Raw genomic sequence first — 6,397 nt, forward strand, 5'->3', positions numbered from 1 at the left:
CATTAGGGATAATTTACCCTAGTGCTAGCGACGGAAGGGCTAACCGAGATAGAGCTCTTGATCAATATTATTTTAGCTATTTGTCGACGTATAAGATGATGTTTGTCAATAGTTGCTATATGTCGACGGTACAAATGAGTTTATGAGGAGCTGAGTTAATGGAGGCCATCAGAATAGCTCTGCCCAAAGTAGCCAGTTGTGTATGCCTGCGTTCACATAGTGGACTAGGCCAAACACAGGAGTCAAAAAATATATGGTTGTATTTGCATGGATTAAGGAAGAAAGGTCAAACATTGAATTTCTTTGATACTTATACACTGCAATTATTGGAACAGTGTTCAATTTCAAACTTCATTCAAGCAACCAATCAATCAGATTAATCTAAAAATAACTTGATAAACATGATGCAACTATATAATGTTTGAAATATTTTGTACCTAAATTAGTTTTTAATAAGATGGTTAACTTATAGTTATCATCAGAATTTTTTGCTAAGAGCACTTTCATTTTAATTTGTGCATTGTACAATAAGACATGTATGATTATTTGATTACCTTTTCTTTGAAACTCTATACGGATAATAAGATAACCTTTCGTTCCCATGTGATGCATGTGTTCCATAGAGAAGAAAAGGTGTCATGGGAGACCAGGACCCTAAACGGCCATCAATAAGGACACTGGAGGAAAGTAAATGGACTGAATACTTCATGCAGCTTAGCCCTTTACCTTGCTCTAGCCAGGTAGAAAAAACATAAATCCATATACACATACAATTTTCTTTATGTTAATCTTCTCACAAAATTGCATTGGCTGTTTCTTTTATTTTAATTGTTAATTTATCACCTGTCAAAAGCCCGACCATAGGATTATGGATAGGCGGGATGAACTTGTGTGGAAGGTTCGATGCATGATCCAAGGGTTTATAAGGAACACAGAAGATTTGCTTCTAGGAATGAAGACTGTTGATGCCTTGCAACGCCTTGGCCTTGGCTACCATTTTGAGGAGGACATTTCCAAATTCATGCATATTCTTAGTAGAACTCCAGTGGGGGCAGATGACTTGTCTACACTCGCCCTCCAATTCCGTCTATTGAGACAGCATCACTACGACGTTGCTTCTGGTAGTTATGATATATATCATGAACATTATTACTTACATTAATTTCTGCAAATGGATAAGCAATGAGTTTACTTGTTCTAGGTATTAGAGATCTCTAATGAAGTACCTATATCAATTAAAATATTTACTTATCATGTAGATTCATGTACTAACATTTGGTAATAGATTTTATTGCATACATTAATTATTTTTGCCAATAGAACCGGAAGCAATAAAATCTATTACCAAATGTTAGTACATCAACTAGCCTATTGGCAAAAGTAATTAATGTATGCAATAAAATCTATTACCAAATGTTAGTACATCAACTATATGGACACCTACAAAATAGGTTTATACAAGCAAAACATTCCAAATACATTTAATTAATTTGTAATAATATTGTTGTATGTAGAAATTTTCAACAACTTCATGGATGAGAATGGCGAACTTCAAAGACGCTCTGCGATCTAATGTTGATGGTTTGCTCAGTCTGTACGAGGCAGCTCACCTTGGTAAAAGTGATGAGGATTTGCTCAGGAAGGCAACAATCTTTACCAAGGACTGCCTATCATCCCTAGTAAACGGTGGCCAACTGCCCAAGCCCGTCCTCCAGGAAGTGTTGCATGCACTAGATTTACCAACTCAGCGGAGAATAAAGAGGCTTGAGGCCAAGCTCTACATCTCCATCTACGAGGATGGTGATGAAAGTAATCAGGATATAGTTGAGCTTGCTAAGCTTAACTTTCACATCTTGCAGCAAATGCACCGTGATGAAGTCAGGACCATCTCACTGTGAGTAGAGAAAATCTTCTATCCATCAATAACAATAATCTTACATAGGTAGCCAAGGGATCAATCAAAAAGCAAAAAATATGAACTGCTTGCCCCTATTTGACACTTTGACGATGGAAGATGCATTTATGTTAGAGATTACATAGATTAATTAATTGCACAAGTATGGCGACTTTTAATTCAACTTCTTATTGAAGGTGGTGGTACAAGGACCTAAATCCTAGTAGCCTTGGTCCGTATATGCGAAAACGCCCAGTTGAGTGCTACTATTGGGCTTTGGGTATTTTCTATGAACCCCAGTATGCTAAGGCACGGATGGTGTTAGCAAAACTGTTGACATTATTGACGATGTTTGATGACATATTCGATTCATATGGAACCATGGAAGAGGTTCATCTGTTAACCAAGCAGTCCAAAGGTGTGTTCTTGGAACTTCATCACCATATATTATGACTACTCAAATTGTTTATGCATCGTAGCAGAACTAAAAAAGAAGGAAAGTCAAAAATATTTTTTCATGCAAAGATGGTTTGATTGAAGCATCAATAGCAACTAAGCTTTCAAGCTTGGCATTTTTTATAATTCAACGATTCGATCCAAACAACATGTTTAGTCATATTTTTATTTGTCTTGTCTAACAAGGTGCCAAGTTTAGGAATGCCGTTCAATAAATCAACAAAAGAGGTTTCTACCTCATTGTTATTCTTGCTTCCAAAATCAACATAGTTGATGGAAACCTTGCTACTTGCTATCAGATGCAACTTTTGGTGTCTGGTATGGACACCATTCTTAGATCACAAGCCCATGGTCACATTATAGATTTTCCACAAGAGTATTCCAGGTGTTTCTATGGTAACCATAAGGATCAACAACGAACTGATATGTGGTTTTCTAGTTAACCCAACAGATCTATCATAACCTGTAGTGCAGATTTTCTAGGGCATGACTTGTAGTGAGATTGTTGTTGTCTATGGAGGCATCGCTAAAGCTGGGCCAAGGAAAAAAATTGTCAAGTCCCTTCATCACATATATATAGCAAAGTCAATCCGAATATAGAAACTCATTAACTAAACTAAAAGGTTATATGTAAACAGGGATCCCCTTATGTCCAGAGCAAAGACCAGCACGTGTAAACTTCCTTGCAAAATGTGATACAATGCACCACCTTCAAAACATTTAACTAAAGCTCAATCACTATTTAAATTAATGCTTGGTCACGTGGCATCGTTGGCATGGAAAACATTTCTACGTAGGTACGACACGAACACAAATTGCTAAGCCATGTGGAAACAGTAGATCTTGGCCATTGGGAAGCTCTAGTCTTTGTGAGGAGAGTGACTTGGAGAGATAATGATGGGGCTCCAAGCATTCTGGGATTTCTGCAGCAAAAAAAAAAAAAAAAAGAAATAAGAAAAATTTAAGGTGTCTTCGATTCATTAGCAAGCAAGAGTAGCCTCTCTTTTAGCGAGCTAGAAGCCAAGCCAGCGGGGTTACTTACCATGGGGCTGCACATGTGACTAGACTGGGCTCATTTGAGCAGGATGGATGGCCTTGTTTGATCCATCCAACGTGCCTATTAGGTCCAGCTGCAGAATGAATTGTTTATTGGATGCCCAGCTACAGGTCAGTAGTGCTTTCTCTCTCTCTCTCTCTCTCTCTCTATATATATATATATATATATAGACACACAGTTATGCATGCTTAGATCGTCTTAGAGGGATAACGGAACCCCCGACCACTTTGGGCTTTTCTAATGTGACATTCCACATGGTTACAAGAACAACAGGTGGAAATTCCTGGCTGACGGCAATAAATTTCAGTGTAGTTGGAGAAACTCTGCCAACTGTTCTTCAAATCATAGTACCTTTTGTAGAGCAATTAGATCTAGAGAATTGACCGAGTCTGCACAAATGCCTCACTGTCAACTGGTACATTTTATACCACTGAAACATAGTAACATCATGGAATAAATCCAAGAAGATGTCACCTTTGGTGCTAAGTCGACGACTTGAACTTTTGGTGAATCTAACCATCTGAGCTACACTCAATTTGCCAGCCAACTATTTATTAAATAATGAAAATAGTGCTATATTTTGTTCAGATTTATTTTTTTAAGATAAGTTACCAAAAAGATTGTGCCATTTTTGCATGTAGTGCATAAAGTCACTGTCACTTATTACATCATCCAAGAGTTGGATTATCTGAAATATGTAGAACAGAGCAAGACATGGATTACAATATCAGCCACATTGAAACTAGTACCTATTCTGAGCCACGACCACCATAGCTATTACCTTCATGGCATGGAGTGTCGCCAATATCATGTCGCTTTAACTCTTTCCACAGAAATGTCAAAATTTTTTGCTCCTAGGGTGATTATCAGTTATTATTAAATGCAATATCATTTTCACATAACCATATGGCCCAAAAGAGAGCAGTCACCCTCACTAAGGCTGCATTGAGCATGGTCTATGGCAATTTTAACTAGATGACTAAATAGAATTACTAGCAAATAACATATAAGTAAGAAATATATGTTGAACGTTATGATTACAAAAGTAACAATGTGGACATCCATTCCAATTTCTTTTGAATAGTCTATCTTTAGCCAAGATGGTGCCTCTTCCCATATACAACAGAAGACCTTAATTTGAGTGAGTGTGAGTCTTAACTTCCTACCCATTTTGTTTTAATAAGAGCTGGATTGCATCGAATGGACTACAGTCTTTCAGATTTAATTGCGGCTATGTCACTTACTATTGTTGTGGTTTTCAACAAATAGTTGGAACGAAGAAGCTGCTAAACAGATTGGGGACTGCTACTGGTATTTAATTTTCCATATTTCCAAGACTCTCGAAGAATTTGTGTCAAACGGATGGTGCTTCACCCGTGGCAATTGACTGTTTCAAGGAAACTGTAAGTACAAAGTTCATGACATATGCATACAAAACATCCAGGTTTGTAGTTTATTCAGGGTAGGCACTCCAAATCAACAGTAACTGAGTAGCTAACCTATGTAATTTTCCTACTTTGATTTATTTGAAATGTATCTTAAGATGATATGCTCTTTCAGAAAATGTCTTAATCTTCACCTCATATACAGTATTAAAAATTTGAATATATATGTTAAATAACAAATTTTTAGTACACTTTCGATTTCTCACATGCTACCTAGTCATGAATTTCATTTTGATTGAAGAAGTCTTCACTTATTCCAATTTGACTAAAAACATTGTTAAAACACACATGGTTTTGTGAAACCCGTTTGTGAAGAAGCATATTGTTTATAATTGTGGGGTTTTAGTTATGTATACAAATTTATGATTTATGCCCTTTTATTACAACCTATTTATGTTGTAATAACACATTGGTGTATAATTAAGATATTTTTGTCAAACAGTACTATATGAAACATTTTTGGAGACGAAAACTTTGTATTAACAGAGATGGGTAGCGAGGCGAGCCTAGTTTCCAGAAAACTCCAAAACAAAAAATTAGGGTGTTTGAGGAATCGAACCAACGTTAACGCCTCTCTACCACTACACCACACACTCATTTATTTTTATACATATATAGGATGGTATCTTTTTATATCAAGATTTTGTAATCTTATATTTTGGCTGCTCAATAAACTCAAATAAAAAAATTCAACTACAAAGTTTTAAATCTTGTTCAAGCACTAAAGTTATTATTATAGGATGTGTCTACATCGGAGATTGTTTGAGAAATTCAAAATTTTGAATCTCAAAACATGTTAATTTAAAACAAATATTTGAGATACTAAAATTCTTCAAATCTAAAACTTATCAACAAGAAATGTAGATCAGGTGGGTCACTACAACTTTGGAATAAACTATGTGAACATTTAAGATCATTTATAAATTCTAAATTTTTTATTTCAAAACCCTATGAACTTAAAACACATATTTGAGACTCTAAACAATTTGAAGTGCACAGACGGGTGTGAAAGGAGAGAGAGAGAGAGAGGATTGTGGTAGCTAGGGTTTAATTAACGGATTATTGTGGGCCACAAGATGGATACTGGATCGGGCTCAAGTAACCAGAGATGCGCCACATAAGGAGTCCACCTCTGAAAAAGGCCACCATTTTCAGAGACGGACATCTAAGAGGCCCGCCTTTGTAAATAGATTTATGAGACGGACAGTTTTTTGACCTCGGTGAATCCATTTTGAGGGATGGTCAAGTCGTGGCGGCCTCCAACAATAAAATGACCATCTCCAAAAATCCTTTGGTATTTTAGGAGACACGTAATTTTTGTGACCGTCTCTGTTAATAAAACTAGCTTGTCTCACAAAATCTTTTTTAGCAGTGTTCATCCGAGTCCATATGAAAAAGTTATGAATTATTTTAAATGAAACTATATTTTGTAATTGACTTTTAAAGATGGACGCTTAGAATATATGGCGATAGCGATTTTCAGAGTGGGTATCTTAAGATGTCCATCTCTGAAAATTGATTTTACAGAGATGACGGGTGTCCTAA

The 6,397-nt window shown here is 36.2% G+C and overlaps 1 pseudogene; it reads left to right on the forward strand.

Moving 5' to 3' along the window:
• Positions 1-638: 638 nt before the first annotated feature.
• LOC136488646 ((+)-germacrene D synthase-like) lies at positions 639-4,979 on the forward strand (annotated as a pseudogene).
• The last annotated feature ends 1,418 nt before the right edge of the window (positions 4,980-6,397 follow it).

This window comes from Miscanthus floridulus, chromosome 10, assembly GCF_019320115.1.
Source record: "Miscanthus floridulus cultivar M001 chromosome 10, ASM1932011v1, whole genome shotgun sequence".
NCBI lineage: Eukaryota > Viridiplantae > Streptophyta > Magnoliopsida > Poales > Poaceae > Miscanthus > Miscanthus floridulus.